The sequence below is a fragment of the Macaca thibetana genome, chromosome 8, assembly GCF_024542745.1.
Source record: "Macaca thibetana thibetana isolate TM-01 chromosome 8, ASM2454274v1, whole genome shotgun sequence".
NCBI classification, from domain to species: domain Eukaryota; kingdom Metazoa; phylum Chordata; class Mammalia; order Primates; family Cercopithecidae; genus Macaca; species Macaca thibetana.
In genome coordinates this window covers 476,898-492,221 of record NC_065585.1, presented here as the reverse complement: position 1 = coordinate 492,221, position 15,324 = coordinate 476,898, and the positions used below count along the sequence as shown (strand labels likewise).

Below are 15,324 nucleotides of genomic sequence, written 5' to 3'. Positions count from 1 at the left end.
TGGCCTGTAGTCCCAGTTACTCGGGAGAATCACTTGAACTAGGGAGGCAGATGTTGCAGTGAGCAGAGATTGCACCATTGCACTCCAGCCTGGGCGACGACAGAGTGAGACTCCATCTAAAAAAAAAAAAAACAGGCCGGGCACGGTGGCTCAAGCCTGTAATCCCAGCACTTTGGGAGGCCGAGACGGGCGGATCACGAGGTCAGGAGATCGAGACTATCCTGGCTAATACGGTGAAAACCCGTCTCTACTAAAAAAATACAAAAAAAAACTAGCCGGGCGAGGTGGTGGGCGCCTGTAGTCCCAGCTACTCGGGAGGCTGAGGCAGGAGAATGGCGTAAACCCGGGAGGCGGAGTTTGCAGTGAGCTGAGATCCGGCCACTGCACTCCAGCCTGGGCGACAGAGCGAGACTCCGTCTCAAAACAAACAAACAAACAAACAAACAAAAAAACTGGGTGATTTCAGAACAGAAGTCCTTCTGAATAAAGGTGATGGTACGAGGGCCTGGCACCTCACGTCTCAAAGGGCTTCTCACCTGTCACTGGCTTTGGCAGGCGGGACAAGCGGTGCAGCACCAGCAAGAGACAGGAGACTGGAGCACCCAGCACCACAAACCAGGAGACCCCCCAGCTCGGCTGGGCCTCCTGGGAACAGACTTCAGGCTGAGAGCTCAGCCTTGGCCCCAGGAGATAAGAAACTGGAAAGACAAAAAAAAAAAAAAAAAAAAAAAAAAGGGCAGGAGCAGGTGAACTCTGCTAGCCGCACCCGCTCTGGTCTGGTTTTGTGATCTAAAGTGAGGTTTTTGTTCTTTTAATCATGGAATCTGAGACATTTTCTCACACACAAGCTGGCCTCTCACCTGGCTTTGTTGGTTGCTTTTCTGTACAGTTCCATGTTTTGCTTTTATCTTCTGCATTGATTTTTAAAAATTCTAGTTGTTTTTCCTCTCCTTTTCTTTTTCTTTTTTTTTTTTCTTTTTGAGATGGAGTCTGACTCTGTCACCCAGGCTGGAGTACAGTGGCGTGATCTCCACTCACTGCAAGCTCTGCCTCCCGGGTTCACTCCATTCTCCTGCCTCAGCCTCCCGAGTAGCTGGGACTACAGGCGCCCACCACCACGCCTGGCTAATTTTTTGTATTTTTAGTAGAGACAGGGTTTCACCATGGTAGCCAGGATGGTCTTGGTCTCCTGACCTTGTGATCCGCCCGCCTCGGCCTCCCAAAGTGCTGGGATTCCAGGTGTGAGCCACTATGCCTGGCCTAAAATTATATTTCAATGGAATAGAATATTTTAAGTTTTATTAGGTGGTTACTGTAACATTTCTCAAAAAATTCTGAGTTCCACCCTTTCAAGAACCTCTCGCCTCCCTGCATGGCAAAGCCCACCCGAGCCCAGCGCCTCCTGTCCCCGCCCTCTCCCAGACTGGGGTCCTGGTGTAGGGCTGGGGCCACACGGGGTCCTGAGAGGGCGGAGCTGGTGCTGTCATGATCACGTCCTGCCTCTTCTTTTCTGCTCAATAATCTCGCATGAGCTTTTTCAAAAGAATCCACTTCACAATTTACTGATGTGGAATTTTTGCCTTTGCCTGTGTTCATAGGTAGTTTAATAGGTGGGAGAGGAAGCTTCTGGAGGTCCCCGTGGACTCTATCCTGAGGCTGTCCACCAGAATGCTGTACCCAGAGCCCTGCCTGAGGTGAGGGTTGCTGCCTGCATTGGTCATGGTGGGCGCGGACAGGGCACAGAGCAGGCAGGCAGAGCCCCCAGGACGCGCCTCAGCTGTGTGCCCTCCGTCCCCAGGCCCACGGCCAGCTTCAGCCACCTCCCCCTCTGCTGGGGCTGCTGCCTGCTCAGCTGGGAGGGCGGTCCCCGAAGAGGCCGGGCTCCCCGCAACGCGGAGCCTGGTTCCTGCGTGGGAGGCGCAGTGCTGGGCTTCCTAGGAGCAAGTCCTGCTGGGGTCTCTCCAGCCCCTGGCACTGGCTACCTCCTCCCAAGGCCCTGTGGCGCAGCGTGAGCAGGACCGCAGGCGCACAGCCACCGTGGCGGGCACAGGTGCGCATTGGTGACAGCGGCCTCACCTGGTTCTTCCCACAACCCTACGAGGCAGGTGTGCTCCGTCCTCATCCTCGTTCTCCAGACGTGGGGCCCCCAGGGTCTCTTGTGGTGGTCTCCGTAGCAGGGAAGGCCACAGCCCAGCCTGGTCCACAGTGGACACAGGGAGGAGGACAGGCCCAGGCCCCAGACACGTCACAAGGGCTTCCCGCCCCCACCTCGCACTGCCGGAAAGTTCCGGTCATGAGTGGGCGACAGGCGCTTGCTTCCAACGTCCCACGCCGAATCTGGAACAGAGGATGCTCTGTGCCAGCTCCAGACGGGGTCTGCTGGGAGAGCAAGCGCGGAAACAGCATCTGCCTGGGCTGGCGACGCTCGCCATAGACCAGGGTGCCAGAGGCCTCTCGCTCCAAGAAGCGCGGGTCCCCTATCCCCACTCCAGGGTCCGCACGCAGCATGTGTGTGGGCCTGTGTCCCAGAGAGAGGGCGTGTGTGCCCGTGTGCGTGAGCCTGTGTGTCCCAGAGAGAGGGCGTGTGTGCCCGTGTGCGTGAGCCTGTGTGTCCCTGAGAGTGTGTGTGCCCGTGACAGCCTGTGTCCCAGAGAGAGGGCGTGTGTGCCCGTGTGCGTGAGCCTGTGTGTCCCAGAGAGAGGGCGTGTGTGCCCGTGTGCGTGAGCCTGTGTGTCCCTGAGAGTGTGTGTGCCCGTGACAGCCTGTGTGTCCCTGAGTGTGTGTGCCTGTGTGTGTGAACCTGTGTGTCCCTGAGAGTGTGTGTGCCCGTGAGAGCCTGTGTGTCCCTGAGAGTGTGTGTGCCCGTGAGAGCCTGTGTGTTCCTGAGTGTGTGTGCCTCTGTGTGTGTGAACCTGTGTGTCCCTGAGAGAGCTTGTGAGCCTGTGTGTCCCTGAGTGTGCCCGTGTGCGTGAGCCTGTGTGTCCCTGAGTGTGGATGCCCGTGTGTGAGCCTGTGTCACTGAGAGAGCGTGTGTGCCTGTGTGTGTGAGCCTGTGTGCCCGTGTGCATGTGAGCCTGTGTCCCTGTGTGTGTGGGCCCGTGTGTGAGCCTGTGTGTCCCTGAGCATGTGTGCCCGTGTGCGTGAGCCTGTGTGTCTCCCTGTGTGCCCGTGTGCATGTGAGCCTGTGTGCCCCTGAGAGCGTGCATGCTGGTGTGAGCCTGTGGGTCCAAGAGAGCGTATGCCCGTGTGTGTGAGCCTGTGTTCCTGAGAGAACGTGTGTGTGTGAGCCTGTGTGTCCCTGAGCATGTGTGCCCATGTGCGTGAGCCTGTGTGTTCCTGTGTGCCCGTGTGCGTGTGAGCCTGTGTCCCTGAGAGAATGTGTGTGCCCATGTGAGCCTGTGTCCCTGAATGTGCCCGTGTGCATGAGCCTGTGTGTCCCTGTGTGTGCACATAGGAGCCTGTGTGTCCATGTGTGTCCCTGAGTGTGTGCCCATGTGCGTGAGCCTGTCCCTGTGTGTGTGTGCATGTGTGAACCTGTGTCCCTGAGTGTGTGCCCGTGTGTGTGAGCCTGTGTGTCACTGAGAGCGTGTGTGCCCGTGTGTGTGAGCCTGTGTATCTAAGACAGCATGTGTGCCTATGTGTGTGTGAGCCTGTGTATTCCTGAGGGAACATGTGTGCCCGTGTGAGCCTGTGTCCCTGAGAGAGCATGTGTGCCTGTGTGCATGAGCCTGAGTGCCTGAGCGTGTGTGGCCGTGTGCATGTGAGCTTGTGTGTCCTTGAGTGTGTGTGCCCGTGTGCATGAGCCTATGTCCCTGTATGTGCCCGTGTGCGTGAGCCCGTGTGTCTGCCTGTGTGCATGAGCCTGAGTGTCTGAGACAGCGTGTGCCCGTGTGCGTGTGAACCTGTGTCCCTGAGACAGCATATGCCCATGTGCTTGTGAGCTTATGTGTCTATGAGAGCATGTGTGCCCACGTGCGTGTGAGTACGTGACGTGTGTGTGAGTATATGCCTACTGCCCAAGCAGCCCTGCCATCTACCGAGCTTGCATCCCTCACAAGAGCGATGGCTCCAAACCCAATTCAGGTCCAGACCGCCCTCTCTGACCCAACCCGCCGGGCTGCCCTGAACACTGCCTGTGCCCATCCACTTGCCCCTCCAGGACAGACGCCTGCGTCTGAGCAGAAGATGCTGGGTCAGGCAGGAACTGTGAGTACAGGAGAGGGCCGTGAGGACCGGCAGGAGTCCCTGAGGCTAAGCTCCTGAAGTGGCCACTGTGCCCTCGAGGTGAAGGTGCTGGGAAGGAACTGAAACTGAACAGCAACTGGAAAACGCCTGGCACAGGCCTGTCCCTCGGAAGCTCCGCTGTCACCAGCCTGTGAGGCCTGCCTCGCAGGAAGTATATGGTTGGAGGGGGCCAGATTCACCACCCACAGCCCCAGTTGGCAGCCATCCTGGTGCTGTCCTAGCCCCCCTTAGAGGGTGGCCCAAGCCCCAGCCTGCAGCTGCCTGCCCTGTTGGCGTGACATCACATAAACTCTCATCAGTCCCTGCCTTCAGCCTGGACCCTGCAGGCCAACCAGTGCCCTCTCAGAAGTTGTACAAAGGGGCAGCAGGCCGGGACAGCACAAGCTGCATCCTGCCAGGTCTCCCTGATGAGGGCTCTGGGCTCTAGAACAGAAACTACCCACTTCCCAAGTTTTCCACGGCCCACAGGGCTTCCAGGCCAGCAGAGGCCCTCAAACGCAGCTTGCCAGTTCCCAGGGGCGGGAAAACCACAAACCCCAGGAAGAGGCAGTCCCATGGCTTCATATCAACGTGGCAGGGTCCGGAGTCAAGGCGCCACCCAGAGAAGAGGTTCTGAGGCAAGAGGCGGGAAGGGCTGGGGGGCAGGTCCTGGCAGGTGGGAGGAAGACAGTGGTGAATATAACTGACCACTGGTTAAAAGCTCATGTTCTTGGGAGGCTGAGGCAGGCAGATTGCTTCAGCCCAGAAGTTCAAGACCAGCCTGCGAAACATAGTGAAACCCTCAAAAATACAAAGACTAGCAGGGCGTGGTGGTGCGCACCCATAGTCCCAGCTACTCAGGAGGCTGAGGTGGGAGGATGGCTTGAGGCCCTGAGGTAGAGGCTTCAGTGAGCCAAGATCTCGCCACTGCACTCTGCAGCTTGGAGACAGGAGTGAGGCCCTGTCTCAAAACTAAAATAAAATAAAAGCTCATGTTCATGTTCTCCTAAGGGATAAGACTACAGCTTCAGGCAAACAAGATGTGGTCGGCTCAGGGTGGGCCGCACACGCTCAGGTGCTCCGCAGAAGAGCTGAGTGACTGCGACTTGGGTAGGAAGACTCAGTGCATGAAGACACAGTGTTAAGGGTGATCAAGAAAATAATCAAATCCACTGGAAAGATATTAAAATATAAAGGAGGAGAAACTTTCACTTACCCCACAGAAAGCAGGAAAGAAAAAGAGGAAAGGCACAGACACAGAAAACACACACAAGACTGAGCCCCCCATGGCCTCGTGCCATCAGTGGGACACAGGCAGGCCGCCTCCGCCTCGCTGGGGTCTGCACAGGCCCAAGGTGCCGGGGTCCCAGGCAAAGTGTGGGCCTTGGGGCACCCGAGGAGTGGAGGCTGAGTGGCCAAGGCTGAGGTGAGCTGCCTCTGCGCGGAATCACTTCCAGTTTCTCAACGCAGGTTCCAGAAAAGCTTCAGAAATGTCCTCACCCGCCATGGCCATGTCAGCGGCCCCAGCTGCCACGGGCTTCCTTCTGTGAGGCCTCTAGCCAAGTCCAAGGCTCACCCACAACACGCAGCATAAGGCATGGCACCTCCCAGACACTCCGGACTCTGCCACCATGACCCGAGGGCCAGAACGGCTGTGCCCGGAGTCGCTCTCCCAGGAGAGGAGGCCCAGTCCTGGTGGGAGAAACACTCCAGCCTCAGGCACGAGCCCAGCCCACAGCAGTGACAGGGGTCAATGTATTCAGAGTGGACACTTACATTCTGTCAGAGTAAAAAGCTTTGACCAGCCTTTTAATGAACAAATGAGCACTACTACCTGGTAAGATATATTTTTAAAAACTTTAAAAATCTATCAGTGGGTTGGCAAGAAAGTTCAGAACCTTAGAGAACAAAAACTAAGTAAAAGCAGGGACCTGGAGAAAGGAAGGCCCTGTGCAGGAGGGCCCTGGCCGGCAGCTGGCCTGCACCCACTCCTTTCACAGCTTTGCAGAAGTCAGGGGAGAGAGGAGAAAGCCTGGGCCAGGCCCAGGTGCGGATCCAGTTACTGCTGGGGGACGCCCCAAGGCTGAGACTGGGAGGGTTTAGGTGAACAAGGAAGAAAGTTACTACCCAGCCCCAGGGGAAGCTCTTCTCGCAGTCCTCCTGGCCCCACGTGGTCAGGACCCACAGAGACACAACACGCTGCAGGCTGCGACGGGGAGGGGCAAGTCCTGTGTGGACGGAGTGCTCAGAATAAAATGTTCCCGGATCTTTGAATCGTTTGGAGGAGGGCAAAAATACTAATTTTAGACTTTGACAAATTAATTCTGCATGTTAGAACATCCAAGGCAACCACTATGAAGCCAAGTGAGCAAATTCCAACCCAGTAGAGAAGAAAAAGAAAAAAAAATCATCCAAAAGAAGCGAAGAAGCAACCTGGTTCTCAAACGACAGAGTACAAGGAAAGACGGTGGAAATAAATTTAAATAGAATAATTACAGTAATGTAAATGGACCAATAGTCTAGTCGAGGCAAAGACTGTCAGCAAGATTTTAAAGATCTTGAGAAACTGTCTACACCAAACACATCTGAAGTGTAAGGGCAGGACATTTGAAAAGCCAAGAATGGAAGAGACAGAGCTGGTGCGGGTCCATCGCGGCTGGCTCTGTGGAGACAGGGCTCCCGTGACCAGCGAGGCCACCCAGACCTGACAGGGCCTCGTGGCACAGACACAAAGCGGGCAGACGCGTCCCAGGAGGCACTTGACGACGGGGGAGATGGCACAAGAAGCCAGGCTTTACCTTGCAGGCGTGCAGAATGCCGACCCAAGAAACGGAAAACACAGATTCACCATCCAGGGAGTGTCTCTGAAACGGACCACAGAGCAGGGCATGAAGCAACGTCTGGGCAAATGTCAGAGGCTGCAGCACCCAGGCAGGCCTCTGTCAAATGCACCGCCCAGAATCAGGGATGAGAGAGGCCGCTGAGCAAGTGAGCACACAGAGTAGACAAAAAGCCTCCCAGGGAAGGACTGGCAGTGAGTGAGGAGCTCTGCGCCCACACCCCTCACTTGTTGGGGTGACAACAGCGCACCAAGTGCAAACAAAGGCCCACGACCATGCTTGGCATCAGCAGCAGCCCTGGGCCACCCAGCTAAGACCTGGAGAGCTGATGGAGCAGCCCTGTGCTGCAAACAAGCCAGGACCCTCCACCCATCAGAGGGAGCCCAGACCTCACCAGCACGCAGGCCTCCTGAAGAGAAGCTTCCTTACACTCGTGCTAAATAAGCTAGGAGCCACACGAGGTCGGCCCTGTGAGCCACACCCACCTGCACCTGCGCCTGCCACTGTGTTAGCCCCAGTGACCTGGCCGTGCTGACAGCCATGACGAGCGCCTTTGCACTACATGCAAAGCGTACAGTGCAGGATATACTTTTGGGCTTGGACAAAATAATGAATCATAAAATAATCATCTCAAGAAATACTTTTATATGAATAGAGGGGAAAGAAGAGGAAGCAGCATGAAATCCACAATTCACTGGGCCTGAGAATGAAAGAGATTGCATCATTTCTTCTGATCAATCACACCCCAATCTCCTTCTGAAGACAGCGAAGACCCGCCTGTGTAGCAGGCCGCCTCTATCTAATCCGCACATCTGCACCAACACGGCGGGACGAACAGCAAACTGCAGCAGCGCCTGCCCTGGCAGCCCCGTTCACGGAGAACCTACTGCACACGGCAGCAGGCCCAGCAAAAGCCTTGCCAACACCACAGCGCCTCTTCCTGAGTCCTGGCCTCTTCACTTACAAGGTGGACCCCCAAGGCCCATCTCCAAGACCAAGGTCTGCCCTCCTACTAGGGACATGCCCCTGGCTCTGCTGGGCAACTTCCCTCCCCTCCCCTCCCCTCCTCGGCCAGAGCCCCTCTTTCTGCAGTTCCCCTCCTGACACTTCAGTGAAGCTCCCCACAGATGTCTGGTCACAGGACAGGCAGAGCATGGAGGCAGCAGCACTAAGGTGGGACAACAGCCCCCACAAGACACCCCTGAACTCCTGCTGGGATAAGGCTCAAGCCTGCAGCTGTCAGGGCCATGTTTGTCCCCCCTGGGGAGAGGATCCCCCAAAAACACTAGGGAGCAGAAATGAAAAACAAGAAAAGGAAGAAAGATCACCTGGATCCAGCAGCCCCCACACAGCAGCCAGGCCAAGGCTGCAGCCGCCTCTGCTGTTGGGATCCGACCACCCTCCCAGTGTCTGCAGCTGGCAGGGACAGGCAGGGACAGAGGAGGGGGCTCTGGCGTCACCCTTCATTTTCAGCTGGCTGACCTGCCAGGCCACAGTGCAAGCAAGGAAGGGGGTTCATAGGCCAGGCGTGGTGGCTCATGCTTGTAATCCCAGCACTTTGGGAGGCCAAGGCGGGCGGATTACAAGGTCAGGACATAGAGACCATCCTGGCTAACATGGTGAAATCCCGTCTCTATTAAACACACACGGCCGGGCACGGTGGCTCAAGCCTGTAATCCCAGCACTTTGGGAGGCCGAGACGGGCAGATCACGAGGTCAGGAGATCGAGACCATCCTGGCTAACACGGTGAAACCCCGTCTCTACTAAAAAATACAAAAAAAAACTAGCCGGGCGAGGTGGCGGGCGCCTGTAGTCCCAGCTACTCGGGAGGCTGAGGCAGGAGAATGGCGGGAACCCGGGAGGCGGAGCTTGCAGTGAGCTGAGATCCGGCCACAGCACTCCAGCCTGGGTGACAGAGCGAGACTCTGTCTCAAAAAAAAAAAAAAAAAAAAAAAAAAAAAAAAAAAAAAAAAACCACACACACACACACACACACACACAGACACACACAATTAGCCGGACGTGGCACTTGTAGTGCCAGCTACTCGGGAGGCTGAGGCAGGAGAATGGCGTGAACCTGGAAAGCGGAGCTTGCAGTGAGCCGAGATCGTGCCACTGCACTCCAGCCTGGGCGACAAAGCGAGACTCCGTCTCAAAAAAAAAAAAAAAAAAAGAAAGGAAGTGGGGTTTACAATGACCTCAAACAGCTGCTGCCAGCTGGGCATGGGCCCTACGCCTTGGTCTCAGCACTTTGGGAGGCTGAGGTGGGAGGATCACTTGAGCCCAGGAGGTTGAGGCTGCAGTGAGCCGAGATGGCGCCTCTGCACTTCAGCCTGGGTAACAGAGCAAGACCCTGTCTCAAAAACAAAACAAAACAAAACAAAGCAGCTGCTGACTTCACCAGTCATGAGGCAGGTTGGCTCACGGAGGCCTCCCTGCACCCTGGACCCCTTGCCCTCCCGGTCACAGCACTGCTCCGCCAGGCACTCTGACCACTGGCTCTGGAGTTGCCAGCAGGGGAGCCTTGCCCCTGCCTTCAGAGCCGGAGCGGGGGTGCCGCCGCAACTCAGACTCTGGCCCAGCTGCGTGCAGGCCAATGCAGTGGGCTGGGGGCGGCGTTCCCCAGGAGGCTGGCACCGCTGGTCCTGGACCTGTGGAAGCGCCACGGCTGGCATCAGGCACAGCAGCCGTCATCCCACATGCAGTGGTCGACACAGGCTCTCACTCAGGGTGCTCTGACACAAACTGCAGCCGGCTGATGCTGGCCCCACAAGAGACAGTGTCCTCAGAGAGGGCGGCGTGGGGTGCCACGGTGGTCGCCATTCAGGGCAGGGGCCGGGTGCGATCTGTGGGCAGAAGACATCGCCGCTGCTCTCCCCAGTCCTTTGAGCACAGCCTGGTGTGGGCGGCAGTGAACATCTGCCGGGTAAAAGCAACCCAGCCACTCGAGCAGGGGACACTCGTGAGAGCCACAGCAGGAAAAACAGCCAGGAGAACACACGCAGAGGGCTGGTCCAGCAACCCTTGGGCCAGACGAGAGGCAGCAGCACAGAGGGCATTCCCGAGTGGCGTGGGGACGCCAAGTCAAACGGCAATCCTGAAGGTACCTGGCATCACCCAGCCTTAGGCTTACAAAGCAAACGCTGTCAGAACTGAAAGGAAAACAGACAAACCCACAATCGCAGTAGGAGATTTAAGACCGTCTCTCTCGATAACTGACAGGGTGGGCAGACAACAAAACCCGATCACCGATCTAGAAGAACACAGATTCCCAGAGTCAACGTGCCAACCTGGCCGGCCTGACTCCACCCAACAGGGAACTCACCCTCTAAACAACCCACGGGCCAAAGAACTACCCCAGGCTGCTCAATTCCTTGTGTCTGTGCTGAGCTCAGCCCACCACCGGTTTGTAGGAATTCCGCACCCCACATTGCGGTCCAGCTTCTCACTGCCCCACCCTGTCACTGTTGCGCCCGGAAGGACGCGTACGATTCTTGTGATGGCGGGTGCGTCTCCCCCCACCAAATTCCAGCACCTGCCACGTGCTTCCCGTTAGCGCCTCCCTTCCCCCAAGGTGTTGGCTCACACCCTCTGTCCACTCCTTTACTGGATCTTACTAACTTGGAAACGTTCACAACGTGCACAAGGTTCACAATGTGCACAGGTGAGTGTCTTCAGCTACATGAGTTGCAAACTGGGTTTGAAGCCGCACTGCTCTTCTCAGTATCTTCTGTAACAGAAGGGTTTTCCCTTTCCCCAGAGTCACCACTCACCCTGCTGCCCGATCAGGGGCAGCCTCGGCCTAAGGCGGAGCTGCAGCACTGGCACCACCGTAAGAGCAGACCCTCAGGCTCCAGCGGGGCCGAGGCAGAGCACGACCGAGAGACCTCCAGGGCTTGGCTGGATGGGCCCTGGCAGACGTGGGAGCTGCTGCGGGCTGGGGAAGGTCAGGGGGAGTGGGGCTGGGGACAAGCAAGTGTGAGGGGCTTATCCTGCACATGCTACCGAACACAAGTGTGGTTTCAGAAGTCAGAGCTGTGGAGACAAACCTGAAAGACATCAGCAAGCAGATTCAACCCTCTGAAATTGTTTTTCTAGATCAACAAAAGCAGCAGCTTTGTGTAGTACCAGGTGATGGCACTGACAGCAACGAGCGCCTCTGCCCAGGGGCCTGGGGCCAGACCTGTGCTGGCAGAGGGTGGTGAGGACAAGACTCGGGTGGGGCTGCGACAGGCAGAGGAGGAGGGCGCCAGGCGGTGGCCAGGGGACTTGAAGCTGCGATGGCGTCAGTGGTGTGTGCAGAGGGGACAGCCTGTGGGAAGTGCTGGGGACTTGCTGGGGGCACATCCTGAGGGATGGCAAAGGTGGCGCCTCCCAACTGCGAGTCCAGGTGCAGCACAACGCAGGGGCAGGGGGCACTGTGGGGGCCTCTGGGGGCTGATTCTAGCCCCAAACACAAGGGCACACTTCTTACCGAGAGACAGGCAAGGCCGAGCCCCAACAGGCCCCTGGCAATGGTGTGGGACGAGCCCAGGTGCCAACACCAGGCATCTCAGCAACGCGCTTGAGGCCCGGAGCACATGGGCCGAACGGAAACCGGCAGGACTGGTCAACAGCAAGGGCCTGGTGCCTCAGCCCCGGCTAGGCCCCCACCCGGCACCGTCCAGCTGCTCCTCACTGCCCCACCACAACTCATGTGCTCACCCAGGCACCAGGTACCTTCTCCTGAAAAATGTGAGACGGGAGGTGAAGGTTTGAAACCATGCCTGTCTGGAAATGCCTGTATTCTACCTTGACAACAGACGGACTATTCGGCTTCATCAGGGTCATTCTGTCACAATTACGAAAGTGCTTCCTGGTTCTCCAGCCCTATGGTGGCTGAGAAGCGCCCCAGCCCTAGCCCCAGCTTCTGCAGCCTCCCAAAGGTCTGGTCTCACCCACGGCGCTGAGCACACAAGCCCGACGTGCCTGGTGACATGCACGACGTCCCCTGTCCTTTTTCTAGAACTCCAGTTACCGAGACACTGAGCCTCCTAGACTCTGCTTTTCATTTCCTATTTGCTGTGGTGTAAGTGGATGTCCCCCGCCAAATGCGGACACTGGAACCTAGAACCCCATGTGATGGTGTTAAGAGGTGGCACTCCTAACCTCACCCCAGTGGGTGATCAGGTCCTGAGGGCCTGGACTTTCCCTGTCTTCCACTAGGTGAGAAGGTGCCAGTGAGGAGCCAGCCCTCCTCAGACGCTGACCGGCCAGGGCCTTGCTTTTGGACTTCCCAGCCTCCAGAACTGTGAGAAGTAAGTTTCTGTTGTCTATAAATTACCCATCTGTAATAGGCCATTCTTGCATTGCTATAAAGCAATACCTGAAACTGTAATTTATAAAGAAAAGAGGTTTGATTGGCTCACGGTTCTGCAGGCTGTACAGGAAGCATGGCACTGACATCCCTCAGCTTCTGGGGAGGCCTCAGGGAGCTCTGACTCATGGCGGAAGGCCAGCAGGAGCAGGTGCCTCACATGGCAAAAGCAGGGGCAAGAGGGGGCAGCTGCTGCCCACATTTAAATGACCAGATCCATCTCGCATGAGCCAGAGCCAGAGCTCACTCATTGCCAAGCGGATGGTCGAGCCATTTACGAGGGATCCACCCCCATGATCCGACCCCTCCCGCCAGACCCCACCTCCAACACCAGGGATTACAGTTCGACATGAGATTGGGCAGGAGCAAATATCCAAACCACATCACCAGTCTTGGGCACGTAGTTGCAGCAGCAGGAATGGACGAGGCGCCATGTCTTGCCTGTCCTTCTGCCCTTCTTTCTGGAAGGCTGCGCCCTCGTCACTCATCTTCCAACCCTCCTGCGTTCTCCTTCCCACCATCACATCTTTAACTGCCAAGCATTTTTTCTGTTCTCTGAATATCCTTTCTTTATGCCATCTGCCCTGTTTCACAGGTTCCTGAGGATAATCACCGTATCTGATGCTCTTTTCTGTGCAGAGTCTCTATCTCCTGCAAATTGAAGTTGGTCTGTGTCTTTCCTGTTGGAAGCTTGACTCTGAACTTGGGGAGGTGGACGGGGCCAGGTCAGTGCAGTACAGCTGAGCCATCTGTTGGGGTTCCTGATGTAAGCAACTCTGGTTCTCCGTTGGCAGTTGGATCCCCCAAAGAAGCCTGTGCAGAGGGAAAGGCCTGGCCGCCATCCCGTTCTGGGCAGGGAACTTCCAGCTGCACCTCGGCCAGAGCCCCAATACCAACATCTCCTGTTTTCCCGTAACCTTTTTCCAGAGAAAGAGCCTCCAAACCAGGCGGGGCAACTGTCAATGCCAAGAACTGAGAGTAAGAGTCTAGGGACCCAACTGCTTTTCAAACAGCCAGTGACTGGGCCTCCGTATCTCAGCTGCCATCTCCAAGAAAGCCAGGGCCGTCATCTCCAAGAAAGCCAGGGCCGTGGATTCTGAGCCCTCAGGTGAAGCCAGTGCAATGTGGACTGGTTCTCACCCTGTTGCTCCTTTGCCACAGCCCTGCCCTCCTGGGTCTGCCAAGACCATCACTGCCCCTCCTGGAGCTTCTGGCCCCAAAGTGCTGATTCTGCTTTCTTTTTTCCACCCAAGTCACATCCTGGTGAACTTTTCTTTCTAAAACAGTTTCACTGCAGTAAGTTGCATACCTTAAGATCCATGCACTGGTGAGTACACAATTCAGTGACTGCTGTAAGTTCACGGAACAGGCACCGTCACTCTCCAGAGGAGCCCTGGAGCACACGCCACTTGTCCAGGGCACCATCACCCTCCAGGAGAGCTGCGGAGCCTACCTTCTGTCACTTGTCCAGAGCCCGCAGCCGCTCTTCCAGCTACACTGGAGCAGCCTGTGACTGATTAACCTCAAAGCAAGTCGACAAACCCTCACTGCCTCTGCCTGGTGGCCTCAGCATGCATGAGGGCTGAATGTCAATGAGTGGTGGGCTTGCCTGGTAGAACTGGCGAATTGAGGGGTACAGCGGGCTGTGCCACGGGGCAGAGCCGGGTCTGGGCCTGGGCTGTCAGTCCCCTGCCCAAGGGGTTCCGGTGGGCTTATGGGCAGCTGCCCTCATCCAGGGCAGCAGGATTGCCACCAACTGGCTAAACACGCTCTCCAAAGCGCCATCTCCCCAGGCAGCACTGCATGTCAGGTGATGGCCCCATAACCGCCCAGACAATTGCCCTGAGCCTGAGGCAGGGCAAGGACTCGGCACATTTCTCACAGACCCAAACCCATGCTCTAAAATTGCTTTCAAAGAGAAAATACTCCAACAATCATGTTTCACAATCAAGATATATTTTGCTTATTTTTCATTTAAGAGGTGAACTAGAAATCCCACTCAAGAAATCTTCTGGGCCATGCTCAGTAGGTCAAGACCAGCCTAAGCAACATAGTGAGACCCCATCTCTACAAATTTCTTTTTTTAATTAGCCAGGCATGGTGGCTTGTGCCTGTAATCCCAGCTCCCTGGGAGGCTGAGGCAGGAGGATCACCTGAGCCTGGGGAGGTGGAGGCTGCAGTGAGCTGAGACCTGGCACTGCACTCCAGCCTGGGTGACACAGTAAGACCCTGTTCTTTTGTTTGTTTGTTTTAAATTGTAAAATGTGTGCTTGGTCTTCATCCCACCCCGGCACGCAGCTCCTAAAATGCTTAGAATCTCCACAGTTATGCTGTTTTGTACACTAGTTAGTTGACTGAGGGCTGCAGCCCCTAGGTGGCTTGAGGATGGGGTAGGTCGCCCCAAAGACCAAGGCAGGATTAGGGGGGTGGAATCTTCAGCTGCACTCCCCACGGAGGGAGGGGAAAGGGGCTGAAGGTTAAGTAGGTCACCAACGGTTTCAGCAATCACGCCTAGGTAATGACGCTTCCATAAAAACCCAAAAGGACAGGGTTCAAGAAGCTTCCAGAGAGCTGAACACATGGAGGGAAGTTTCTGGAGAACAGTGCACCTGGGGAGGGCATGGAAGCTCCAGGCCCTTTCCCCACACCTCACCCTACGCTTCTCTTTATTTGTATCCTTTGTAATATCTTTCATGATAAACATCAATGTAAGCTTCCCCAAATTCTATGAGTCACTCTTGAAAATTAGTCAGACCCAAGGAGGGAGTGTAGGAACCCCGATCTGTACCTGGTTGGTCAGAGCTCAGGTGAAATATCCCGGGGCTTGGAATGGGCACTGGAAGTGGGGGCGCTCTTGGGGAGCTGAGCGCTTACCCGATGGGATCTGAGTCTCCTGCTAGGTA

The 15,324-nt window shown here is 56.3% G+C and overlaps 2 protein-coding genes across 3 annotated transcripts in view; both read right to left on the bottom strand.

The window, feature by feature from the left end:
• The window catches only part of C8H8orf82 (chromosome 8 C8orf82 homolog), a 152,134-nt gene that overhangs the window by 85,562 nt on the left and 51,248 nt on the right, over positions 1–15,324 (bottom strand). The gene's annotated exons all lie outside the window — the stretch shown is intronic.
• ARHGAP39 (Rho GTPase activating protein 39) overlaps positions 1–15,324 on the bottom strand; it is a 144,219-nt gene that overhangs the window by 82,615 nt on the left and 46,280 nt on the right. The window lies entirely within an intron of this gene.